The sequence below is a fragment of the Dendropsophus ebraccatus genome, chromosome 6 (genome assembly GCF_027789765.1).
Source record: "Dendropsophus ebraccatus isolate aDenEbr1 chromosome 6, aDenEbr1.pat, whole genome shotgun sequence".
Lineage (NCBI taxonomy): Eukaryota > Metazoa > Chordata > Amphibia > Anura > Hylidae > Dendropsophus > Dendropsophus ebraccatus.
In genome coordinates this window covers 97,640,407-97,654,234 of record NC_091459.1, presented here as the reverse complement: position 1 = coordinate 97,654,234, position 13,828 = coordinate 97,640,407, and the positions used below count along the sequence as shown (strand labels likewise).

The 13,828-nt window shown below is 40.0% G+C and overlaps 1 protein-coding gene across 1 annotated transcript in view; it reads right to left on the bottom strand.

The window, feature by feature from the left end:
- SLC9A9 (solute carrier family 9 member A9) overlaps nucleotides 1–13,828 on the bottom strand; it is a 540,762-nt gene that overhangs the window by 76,666 nt on the left and 450,268 nt on the right. The gene's annotated exons all lie outside the window — the stretch shown is intronic.

The following is a 13,828-nucleotide window of genomic DNA, read 5'->3' as shown; positions in this document are numbered from 1 at the left end:
GGCGTGATGGAGTTTTACTGCCCAACACTTTGTTCTTTGAAAGATAAACTACCACCAGAGCAGCCTGGCTGCAGCTTAGCCCTCCCCTCCAAGGCGCTTCTACACTGGCCAATTATCGGCAACGAGCGATGCTAGAAATGCTCCTTTAGCCGATAATCGGCCCATGTAAAAGTTTCACCGATCAGCTGAGAATTGGGAAAACACACGTGCGTCAGAACTTACATCTTTGGTGCGGGCTGTAAAATTTATTGCTATCAGCCACACATCTCCCTGTGTAAATAGGGGATATGCGGCCATTTAAATGGCCGATCAAACAATATGTGATTATTCGAGCTTTCTAGCACCTTTATTGTTGATTGGTGCTGGCTTACGGCCTTGCACTGCCCCATATCATGCCGTGTAAAAACACCCTAAGGCTATGTTCACACAACATCAAAAATATTAAAATCTTTCATTTAAAAAAAAAAAATGCATTGAAGTCAATGGGAAGACGGACGTCCAATGCACACAGTGTATTGAATACCGGCAGACATCAAAATAATAAACATGATCATTATTTTCAGACGTCTTTTGCAAACAGCGGAGGTTTTTTATTAGTAGCTCACACACAGTTTTTCTTTTGTCAACGTTCTTTCTCTGTTTTTACTATTAAATTCAATGGACTTTTCAATTAAGCCGCATCCAAAGGGCAATTAGTAACCCCAAACTAGAATAATGTTCAAACACCCGTCATTGCAGTAATGGGAGGCCAGACAGCTAAATGACATCCGTTATTTTAGACTCAAAATGATGTAATTTTAAACGGAGCTGAAAAAAGTTGTGTGAACATAGCCAATGTCTAATGACTCTCACTGTTGTTTTTTTTGGTAAAATATGGCTTTCTTTCACACTGACCATGGGACAATGTGCTGCTTTTTTATGTCATCCAGCCTCCTTCACATTGTTAGAGATGTTCTATGTCCTTCACATTGTTAGAGATGTTCTACGTTCTATGTTCTATTGTACAATTACCATCATGCCTGGACAGCCAAATCTTCGCTTTGGCTGTCCAGGCATGATGGAAATTTTAGTTTTGCAACAGCTGGAGGGCCGAAGGTTCCCCATCCCTGCTTTAGCTGATTCAAAACTACAGTTCCCATCATGCCTGGACAGCCAAAGCTAAAGCTAAAGCTGCCCAGGCATGATGGGAATTGTAGTTTTGCAACAGCTGGAGGGCCAAAGGTTCCCCATCCCTGTTCTGTTATAGTTAGATTCAACAGCACTGACCTGGATCTGTCTAGTGACAGTCTAAAGTTTTCTGGACTCCCTCCCAACAGATAATGACCCTCTTGTTCAAAAAGATTAGCCACCAGAGTTGTGAGCAGCAGCTTATCCCTCCTCTTTGCACTGAGAATGATTGGCCGTGCCTAAAATGTATGTGTATGAGGAGATCAGGGAAGTTGACAGATATGTAAAGCGTATGTGGGGCCAGCTTAACTGAGCCTGATTAATTCCATTTGGTTCATTGGTTAAAAAGAGGGAGAACTACTTTTCCACACAAAGCCAGTTGATTCTATATAAATATAATACAATACAGTGTATTTTTTGTATTTTACATTGTTCAGTAGAGATAAAGTAGTGCAAGAAATATACAAAAGATAAAAGAAACCATTGAGAAGGCAAATACATCCACCGCACTGTATGTGGCTCTGCACGAAAAAAATGAAAAGTAAAAGTCTCAGTGGGATTGTCAGGATGTGTTACTGTGTACATGAGATGCTGGTGAGTCTGTCCTATTTAGAGAACTGATAAAACTACAGCACAAAGTCAAAAGGTGATTTCTAGAATGACTTATATGAGGCATGACAGAAGGAAGCAAGATAAAATACACTCTGCTTATAATAGTGACAGCGGTATTTATTTGGCCAGAAGATACCAGTGTAATCTCTTTAAACTTTTGATCTAGACTATAAAGCTCAGCTTGTTAGCTTGCAACACCAAGGGAAACTCATTTAAAGAAGGTGAAGTTACATATTAGAGACTAAAAAAAAGTCTTATCCTTTGCTGTGAGTGGCATATCTCCCCAGAAATCAGACAGGCAGGACAAGACATGCTTCAAGATAAATTGTTTTTATGTCTTTGTTGGGAAGAACAGAATTTGATAGAAATTTCGTAAACTTAATCTTAACCCTCTGCAGTTATAAATGTCAGTCTGTGCTGCTCATTCCATATCCATCCTTCCAAGATAGATAATATTCCTGCAGGGGGGACCACTAGAGTTACAGCAACATATTGGCCTGTACACTGATTTCCCTGCATTGCACCAAGTGCATGTAATAACATTATTATGCATAAAACATATGAAAATGGGTTTATTATAAGTATTATGATGTCCTGTGAGTCATAATGGCCCTGTACTCAGAGCATACTGTCATCCAAGAGAGAAAGGAATTGTACAATATTACTAGACACCGGACAAATCTGCCAGCATGTGGTATTGCTATAGTGTAAGGAGGCATCACAAGATAATGGAAATGTTATATTATCATAATCATTAATCATGATTTTGTATAATAAGTAGCTTTGGCTTACTGCTAAGATTTGCAGTCACTATACTGTATGATTTGTGGCAGTTCCAGAGGCTGAACCCCAACCAATCATGAAGCAATTGTATGTGCAGATGCCTCATTTCCTGCAGATTATTCTTCCTGGTTTTCAGACCCACACCAATTGGTAGAACGAGCCTGGAGAAACGTGTACTATGCGCGTTGTTTCCCAGCTCTGTGCTACGTGACCGGGATGGACTTTTAGGGGGACATTTACTCGTATGTCAGTCTTAAAATAGACCCCGCCCCCTTTTCTCTGTCCGAATTAATTAAGAAGTGCACGTAATGTGTGTAAATAAGATGTGTGGCCCTGTTCCCCCCCTTTCTGTCCCCCCCACGGAAGTTAAATAAACCATACATACCCAATTACGGTCTACACTGTCCTCTTCTCCCATTTTGTGACAATGTCGTCACAGCAGGGGGGGGCAGGTCTTCTTTCTCCTCCACGTTTTCTGGTAAAGTGATTGGCTGAGCTTGCTGGAAACCATGTGATGCACTCCAGCCAATAAAAGGCTGCATGCGGACCGGCAGCCTTTTCTCTCCCATTCACTTCACTTGAACCCGGAAGTGAGGGAGTTCCGAAGACGCCGGCAGGACGTGACGGAGTCGCGGGCGGTGGGAGATACAAGTGGCGATCGGCACCGGAGGGATGGTGAGTATGAAGTGTGTGTGTCTGTGTTTTGTTTTTTTAGGTCCCGCCTTTAAGAATTCTATCAAATCAGCTAAATTGCTGTTTACGTCACTGTTATACTGACAGGCTATTCTCTTCATGAAGTCACTCTCTATACTTGCATATATTTGCAACTGACAATTTCAGATCTCAGCATTAAAACAATTCAGCCAAAAGCAAATGATATACCAACAGAACGAAATAATACTAAATAGTAGTAAAAGTATGCTGTTTTTCCTACAAAGGATTAGAAACCTAGCGTACTGCACGCAGAACCCTCTATTCCTTTAGGGTACGTTCACACCAGATCCGCAGCGGATTTGACGCTGCAAGTTAGCAGCAAAATCCAGTGCTGTGAATTTGAATGGGTCCCATACACGCAGCGGATCTGCTGCGTGTATGGTACTCGGCACCTTTAACCCCTACGCCACCAGCCGAAAGCCTGCCCACCCGCAGCCCCGACCCCCTGTCCAGCCGCCCCGAGCATACATTACCAGATCACACGATTGATAGACATGTTAATGATATAACAATGGAAACAAAATATTACAAACATCTCGATTTATCTATTTACCAAGCATGAGTACCACGCATAGAAATATACTGACTTACAGGCCTTGGCATTTTATCAATGAGGATACTATGTGTTGTCTAAGGAATATTCTACCATGCTGAATGCACATGCAAATCATCAAGATCTGCTGCTTGTCCCTTTGTCTGCAGTTGCTGACTAATAACGCCCAGACTTGCAGAATAGTAGACACCGCAGGCTATGGTAACCAGTACACCATATAGGCAATATGCAGCCTGGCATTGTTGTGCTGAAAAACGGTTCCAGGGGTGCTGGGAAAAACAGTCAAGGCTAGGCTAGATTCACACTTGACAGATCCGCAGATTACATCCCACTGCAAGTATATGACAGGCTTTTTAACCCCCGGCAGCTGCAGCATACTTTACCTGCTCCACACTCTGGCTTGCTTCTGGGGTTCTCAGTAGGACGTCCTGCTAAGCCAATCAGTGCGCTGCCCTGCCCTGATTGGCTGAGCGGGACGTCCTACTGAGAACCCCAGAAGCAAGCCAGAGTGTGGAGCAGGTAAAGTATGCTGCAGCTGCCGGGGGTTAAGGAGGCTGTCACTTACATACTTGCAGCAGGATGTCAATCCCACTGGGAGTATGTATTCTCATAGAAACTAAGAGGCAATGGATCCGCAGTGGATTTAGCTGGGATTGTTTGTCAACACCACAATGCCACATGTGGCTTGTGCTGATGTGAAAAGCCTGTGTGGCCTAAACACGCCACACTGGTCTGTAGCCTCCCGCATCAAGCCCATCTGGGATGTCCCCGGCTGTAAATTGCAAAATGAGCTGCCAGCACCAGAACTGATTATGTATTATATTCAGCAGAAATTCTGACAGTGCTCTCTGCTGCCACCTCTGTCCGAGACAGAACTGTCAAGAGCAGCAGCAAATTTTCATAGAAAACCTCTCCTGCTCTGGACAATTCCTGTCTCTTACAGTGGTGGCAGCAGAGAGCACTGTGTTAGACTGAAAAGATAACAACATTTCCTGCAGGACATACAGCAGCTGATTAATATGGGAAGACTTGAGATTTTTAAATAGAAGTAAATTACAAATCTATCTGAAACCAGTTGATTTGAAAGCAAAAAAAGATTTTCGCTGAACAACCCCTTTAATGTCATTGGATTTAAAGAACCAATATATGCAGTGGGGCCTATATTTAATGTTCAGTTGTCTAAATCTTGTAAAGTTATATGTATACATGTTGTTACATACTATTACATGTCATATACTTGTTGTTACATACCATTCTACTGTTCTATACAGTGATGGAAAGACCAGCGTACTTACAAGAACTGCTCACCCTGAAATCTTGTGTATTCATGTGACTTCATTATGATTGATGAGAAGAAAATAAGATTAAAAGCAAATAACATTTCCAGTGTTTAACAAATGATTTCCTGTCTGGATGTATTGCCTTCTTATATGGTGACAGGAGGTCACCTTCAATGATATCACTGGCTATAATCCTCAAAGCTCAATTTTATCCATCATATATGCAAAATCCTACAAATGTCATCTATCCTTGAATTAAATACTGTTCGACTAAATGAGTCATTTATCTATATGACAAAAATGTATATGGTCCACCCTTCACAAATTCTATATACAGTCGATGAGTGGGGCATCGCTTTATATGAGCGCACAAGAAACCTTCAGCTCCAAGATACTATTTATATCTATGCCCCAATGTCCTTCTGTGTAATATAGTGGATTCCACTTATCCGATAATGTACTAAAATGAAAATCACCTACAAAATAAAAAAAGAAAATGGTGACACCAAATGAAGAAGTAATCTCTACTAATAGTTATTGATCGCATATTAATAGGAAATACAGTCAAAGAGGGTCATTTATCAACTCATTTGTGCGAGTAGATTGGCGATATGGAAATAATAAACTTTATTAAATAATAAAAAAAAAGTTGTAAACTTGTGAGCTATAAAAGCTGGAGACGTGCAGCCAAAAATGGTGTTGTTCATAACTCTGCACCCCATCCCCCCCTCTTCTTGATAGATCACCGACCATGCCCTTATATCTTTATACATTCATCTGCATAGGACAGGTGCAGTATACTGTTGTCTTAGCCCCATGGGGTGCTGTAAAGCATATATCTCAATGCTGTTACAATAGCTGAGGAAAGATGGCAGCCCCTATAATAATGTACAAAATAAACAGAAGAAAAATTACAATAAAAAAATAAAAACAAAAGTTACAGACTAGAAAAAGGAACATGTTTCAGTATCTGTATCAAAGCAATACATTTATAATAAATCAATATAGTTACATAACTATGTAACACATTTGGCCCAGTTAGTCTGTCTGAGACAAATAGCAACCAATCACAGCTCAGCTAGAAGTGTGTATTTATAAACATACAAAATTGTCGACAGAAAAAGACCACCTGGTCCATCTAGTCTGCCCTTTTAGTATTTTCTCTTATTATGTTAGAATAGATATTGTATAAGACGATCCCCAAATTTTTCAGTCAAGACTACCTCTCTTCCAACGCACACCAAATAAAAATTAATAAAGAAACAGACAGCAGCGAGATCTGAGAGGCAGAGAAGGAGGAGGAGGGCCGTTTTTTTTCTGGGTACAGCCCCACTCTACCATATCTTTTTTTTCCCTACTCTGAACGCCTGCAGCTTGCTCTGTCCTACATACAGTCGCTGCATACAAAGTTGGAGCTGTTTTTTAGCTCCCCACAGCGTATTCAGTGACCGTAGATTCTCCAGTGAGGTTTCCAACATTTTTTAGCACCCGCACTATAAGACGGCACCCGTCATATAAGAAGACCCCTGACTTTTGAGAAGATTTTCCTGGGTTAAAAAGTAATTTTATACGCAGGAAAATACAGTAGATGTTTATCCCAGGTCTCCAGAACTGGACACAGTATTCCAGATGTGGTCTCACTAGAGCTCTATACAGAGGCATCACACTCTCGCTATTCCTACTGGTTATACCTCTAGCTATACACCCCAGCATACGATTAGCTTCCCCTACCACCTGGCTGCACTGGTGGTAAAGCTAAAGCTGTCAGAAAATACTACCCCTAAATCCTTCTCCTCTGAAGTCTGAATTTGAACAATTATGGACAATAATAAAAGATCAGAGTTATTTGGACACCATCTGGACCCATCACCTTATTCAACTTTAAACAGACCAAGTCCCTCTGAAATATCGGCCTCTGCAAATGCCGGAGCTAAACAGTACCGGAGACATACAGTGACTGTGAAAGCCTCCTTCTAAAAACACAGAGCAGAAGAAGCTATTCAAATGGTCAGCGACCACCTTATCTCCCTCAATAAATGTATTGTCCCCATCACTTATCTTAGTAATGATGCAGTTTTTCTTATTTTTTCTGTCAGTAACATATCTGAAGAAGGTTTTATTTCCCTCTTTAACAGATCCGGACATTTCTTACTCATTTCAAGGCTTTAGCAGCATTTATAATCTGCTTTAGCTCCTTCTAATTTTATACTCCTCTCTGTCAGCTACACCTCCAGTCTCTTTATATTCTATCTCATATAGGCTGACTATAAGAGGTGTAAAGAGGCTGGAATAACTCTATGGGGAAGATTTATTAAACTGGTGTAAAGTAGAATTATTTTAGTTGCCCCTAGCAACCAGTAAGATTCCACCTTTCATTTTCCAAGCAATCTGTGAGGAATGAAAGGTGGAATCTGGTTGGTTGCTAGGGGCAACTAAGACAATTCTACTTTACACCATGTTTGATACATATCCCATATATCTTTTTTTAATTTTTGCAAAAACTTTAAACAATTTTTTCAAAATCCCATTTAGAAAGACATGAATGAGTTTATGTTATTATGTCCTTTAGTATGTTAAACTCCAGGATCTTTCAGTATGGAACACCTCCCACAATCCAGTTTATCGCCCATTACTGTAGCTATCTGACTTGAGCGACCCATGTCAGTAAGATTACATGAGAAAATATTTGTGACCATCATGTCATCAGGATCTTGTCACTAAGCAAATCTTGTTCACAATGGATTACCTTCAGCAGTCAGGCTGTGAATAGGATTACACTACTAACTTAAAAAAAAAACTCCTTTTCTTTGGGTTAAAAATGAAGGGTTATCAGACAGATGAGGAATCTTCGGCCTCTCATGCTCATTACAGGATAGGATAAGCATCACTTTGGTGAGTTGCAGCTGTGATTGAAACCTTACAGGTCATGTTACTGCGGAGCCACAGGCCTTCCAGAGAATTCACCAAGAGGCAGAATTGCTCCTGATGTTATAAAAGACAGTGGAGATTCTTTTTCTATGATCAATGGGCAGATAGCAGTTCTTTTGCTTCAGGAAACAGGCATATCTTTGATAGAAAGCACGCGGACCAATTTCTGAATCTGCCGACAAACTTAAAAGTGTCTTCAGGTTTCTCTTTTCTCTTGTTTGAAAGTCTATAGTTCTGAGCTCTGAAAAGTGAACAAATGTGTATAGAAACTGAAAATACAGTATCCCCCTGCATGTCCACCTTCATGGAAGAGATATTTATATATTGCCATTGTCCTGCCACAGTACAAATCACAGAGTAATTGCATAGCACTGCGTTATTGTCCCTTGTGCCATTGGTGCCGCACCAGCTCTTCAAATACCTGTACTTACAATGAATCCTGTAGAAAGTCATACATTGTACAGAGATAGCAAAAAGTTTTACTTCCACACAGGTACGTACATTAACACGATATACAGGAAAACTATAGATAATGTTAGTTTTATTCAAGTTTGTTCATTTTTTTTAAGGCTGTAAAAATACAATGGCACCAAAAAGGTTTTCAGAGATAAAAATTGATGGAAGTACAACCTCAACCAAATGTGTTAAAACTGAGCCATAGTACCAGACTTGTCTGCATAAATGAAAGTCTCCAACATGTGTACAAACTGGGTAATACTAATATTTTATTTGGTTTTGCTCACAAGTGTGGTATCTGTAACCATGAGAAGGGTGGTATCCTCTACGTCTAGAGGAAAGAAGGTTTCATTATCATCACCCATGAATTAAAATCACACAAACACTGACGTTTCACCATATAGATTGTGGCTTTCTCAAGGGACAGTATATAGTATATACTGTCCCTTGAGAAAGCCACAATCTATGTGGTGAAACGTCGGGTTGGTGGAGGGTGTTTGTGTGATTTTAGTTCATGGGTGTGATGTATAGGACCGCTCGATAAAATAACCTAAGCGGCAATAAGACACTGATACAGGATACCGGGAGTGTCTAGACAAAGCCGGCTATATACCAAGCACTCCCAGGACGGCCATATTTTCTGAAGAGTAACACTGCTCTGCAGCTCGTCTATTAGTAGCTACGATTCTCAGACGCAATCTATGTCAGGACACAGTGAGGCACTGGTGCTGTTGATAAAGTCAGTTGACTAAACCGCCACCTGCTATCAGCGTACGGTGGTCCTGATAATGTAGATCCTAGCACATAGACCCATCTTTGCAGTGGCATCCTGATACCACATTGATTAAAGAAACAATTGACTGCTATCACTGCCGATAAGCCCTAACGTTGACACTGTAGGTCCGCCTCCATTGCATCCATAGTTTTAACTTCACCTTATCGCACATTTTATTGCAAATAATAATAAAAGTTATGTTTTAATTTTAGAGTCTTCACAGTAGTTGGTAAATATTTGTTTCTGAGCATAAATACATAGCGTGAAGACTGGGGCGAAAACAGTATAAGCGCATTGTTAAATGACTGACAGACTGATTGACATTTTTTTTTTTTTATAAATGGACATTTTCTAATTTTGACACTGTCACAGCAACAGCTGTTAAAAAATTGCTACTCTGTAATAATCTAACTAATGTAGCTACTATAGTTTGCCTGTTTAAAAAAAATGAAGTTGTATGTGATTTGCAAATATTTGTGAACTTCGCGAAACTAATTTTTGAGCGATTCGTTCAACTCTAATCATAAACACAGATGACGATTTCTACTGTAAGAGCAGTGACACTATGGAACTCTCGGCCACATGATGTTGTGGTGGCTGACTCATTAAGTTAAAAGGGGGGCCTGGGTGCTTTACTTGAAAAAACTAAAATTATACGTTCTGGGCACTAAATTTCTAATGATAGGACGTTGATCCAGGGATTCATTCTGATTGCCATAATGGAGTCGGAAAGGCATTTTTCGACCTTATTAACTATGTAAGCATGTAATATTATTATACAATTTGTGTGATAAAGCAGCATATAAAGATGTCTCATATTCTGACCTCCGTAAAAGAGAATGGGTTATCTGATGACTTACATATAAGAGGTCAATATAGGAATCTAATATAAGACAGAGATGTCTAAATCCCATAGTAAAAATGTATAAACTAAAATGCAGCAATCTGGGTCAGGCAGTGGCTGAAGCGTGCAATGCTTTACCCCCACCTAATCTTCTAATAGAGAAATATACTGGCAAATACATTATGCCTCTGGGTTATGCATCCTTTTAAAGCACCAATTCAGTGGTTTCTTTGATTTCACTCCAAAGGAAATGTATGTAGGTTCCATGGTCACATCAAAGAAATATATCTCTAGAAATATAGAAAGCATGCTTATCTATGAAAAAAAAAACTCCTGGAGGGGAATAGTAATAAACTAGTTTATAGCAGTAGCAAAAAATATTTAAAAAATACTTTGGGAAGTATAAAAAGACCATATAAAATATAATAAATATCAAGGTTCTCCTTTATTTATGGTTAAATGCTTGAAGTGACTGCACAGGGAGAAAAACACCACTATACAGATATAAAGGGGTCCTACTGTGCATGCCCGATCCGAAGAAGACGTAATTACTGGAGAACGTCTCCAGCAACTAGGCATGAACAGCTGCTTTATAAAATATTTTAGGGGGTAATAGCAGATAAATTAATTTGGTACACTTTAAGTAAGATGATGTTTGGCTTGTTTGTATGTTAATGTCTGACCTAACTATTCTGAGAGAAACATTCTGAGAATGTCGGCTGAAGGAACATTCAGTGGGCAGCCTTTTTTCATTTATTTCCCTCATTGTTTGTTTTACCAATGAGACGGAATGCACACTGTTTATGATTCTGGTAATACCCTTTAAATCCTTGATGACGGTATACCCGTCACGCCACAGTTAAAAGGGTACAGAAAGGGCCCTTGACGTATGCCAGGCCAAAGCAATGTGAACCGGTCCAAAACTGACAGCTGCATTTAAATGTCATTAAGAAGGTTTCCATGGCGGTCCAGTGGGGGCATCAGCTTCTCACGATGCAATTGTGAGAAGCTGATACCTCATACTTACCTGACAAGGCCGCAGCAAAGTAGTGACCCTGCGCTCAATAACTGGGGACTTCAGCAACCCTTAGGGTACTTTTACACAGAAAGATTATCTGACAGATTATCTGCCAAAGATTTGAAGCCAAAGTCAGGAATGGATTTGAAAGAGGAGAAATCTCAGGCTTTCCTTCATGACGTGCTCTCTGTTTATAGTCTGTTTCTGGCTTTGGCTTCAAATCTTTGGCAGATAATCTGTCAGACAATCTTTCTGTGTAAATGGACCCTAAGTAATCAAGCATAGATACTTTAACAACAATCAATGCAGAACAGATGTACTGCACTAATCCCTAAGAGCAATCATGGTATTGCTCATAGGAGTCCCTTAGGGGGACTACAAAATTGTGTTAAAAAAAAGTTGTTTTTTTTTTATAAATTAAAAAATCCTTTACCATATTAAAAGTTTACCCCCCCCCCTTTCCCATAATGTAAATAAAGAAATAAATTTAAAAAGAAAAAGCAATTTTAAACACATAGGGGGAGATTCACCCCTTCTCGCCTGATTTATCATGATGTACCCTTGCTTACAGGCATAAATCATGATACAAATCTACACCTGCTGGAAGACTTGTCCTGCAGAGTCACAGGGTCGGTCGGGTTTACTTATTAAATCCGTCTGAAAGAAAAAGGGCGGGGCGTAATCTAAAAGCAGCATACTTGTACCCTGGTCTTCATAAATATCCTCAATTTATTTTATTTTTTTAGGTTTTAATTTTCTAAAAGCAGTCAAATAAAATAAAAGTTATTTAAATTGCCTATCATTATAATTTTACTGACTTGAGGAACATAGATAACACGTCAGTTTTACCACAAGGAAAATGGCATAAAGACATTTCTCCCTAAAAGCTTTTTTTTCCTATTTCACAGTGCTAATAATTTCTTTTTTTGGTTTTACAGCATATTTTATGGGAAAATTAAGTCTGTCATTGCAAAGTACAATTGGCGTCGCAGAAAATAAGAGCTTATATGGGTCTGTAAGTAAACAAGCGCAAGCGCTATGGCCTTCTAAACATAGGAAGGGAAAAACAGAAGTGCAAAAATGAAAAATTGATTTGATCCTTAAAGGGTTGAACAATTTGATGGTTTTTCCTATAGCAAATCAGGGATAACCTACAAATAAGAGGTATCTTCAGGACATTAGATATAAAAAGCTCAAAGGAACCCTCTGTGAAAAGTTGATGCACTTAGTCATTCCTAGAGGGGTCAGTACATGACACAGATCTGTTCTTTCATAATCTAGAATGGTTGTGTTATGCGCTGTCCCTTCAGGTCTGCACCAGGCAGAGCGCAGTATTATAGGAACACTCAAGGCAAAACCTGATATCAAACCAGTACCATACATTACTCATGACACGTACTGCAGAGCTTTTGTTCATAAACAGGAAGTTTCCATTATGCAGAAATCTGCACTACTGCAAAGTAAACAATGAAATATGAAATTCTATTCTCTAAACAGTATACAGTATATAGATGACATCCACTGCCGAGATGAAGAAATGAACTATACAAATATCAAGTCATATAACTGCTGCAAAGAAAATTCGAGCACAATGACAGATTTCAAATCCTCAGATACTTCTTGGCACCGTTTAATCATGTGCATTGCACAGTGCACCCTACGAGCAATGAAACCATAGTCTTTAGCTGTAACCATGAGACTATGCCTGTACACCCAAATCCACATTAGCAGATAGTAGGCAGGAGCCTACTGCTCTCATATTATCCACTTTAAGGCGCTGTTCACACTGCGTATGAATCCGTCCGTAGATCGTACGCCGCCGTACATGTGCGGCTGAAACTACAGGCGTGGGAAAAATAGACATGCGGCCGGATGCGTACGAACCGCGAACATACGCTCGTAGTACAGTTATGCTTCCCTAGCTTGTTTCGAAGCGATCTGAAACAGGTCATTTACTTGGAAATCTTCGCCCAGCCCAATAAAACTCACAGAACCTTTTGGATCAAAAGATCAAGTTCAATTTGGCTGAAATAAGTACTTTGTACGGGACCGCATGGAAATCCACGGCCGTGAGTTTCAACATTTCCGTCCTCAAACAATGGTCGTGTTCATTTTTCACGGCGCTGTATACGATCCGGCCGTAAGCTCATACGTAGTGTGCATTGTTCGGGCGTATATCGTATACTTTCAAGCGAACGCCTCAACCTCATAACTACGGGCGTATATTCGCGGTTCGCACTACGGCCGGAAACATACGCAGTGTGAACATAGCCTAAAGCTTCACGAGTTTCCACACCAGTGGTAATTCCAGTAATGTGCAGGTCCAACAAATGTTGACTGAATATTTTCATATCATAATGTATATATGGTATATCACCAAGATATGGTGTTACCTAATGATTGGTGTGGGTCTTATCTCTAGGACCCCGCCCCCCCCGATCCTAAGAATAAAGAGGCTGCACTGCACGACAGTACACTGCAGCACACTCCCATTCACTGGTACGGGACCACACTGTAGTTTGCAGAGGCCAGAGTTCAGGTATGGATTGAAAAGCGTGAACTGGACCGAGTGCTGAGTTCAAGAGGTTTGACCCCTCCTTGATCATAAACTTATGGCACATTCTAGCATCACTTTATAGAATGGAGATAACCCTTTCATTTCAGACACATACACAATATTTGACATGAAGTAAAGGAT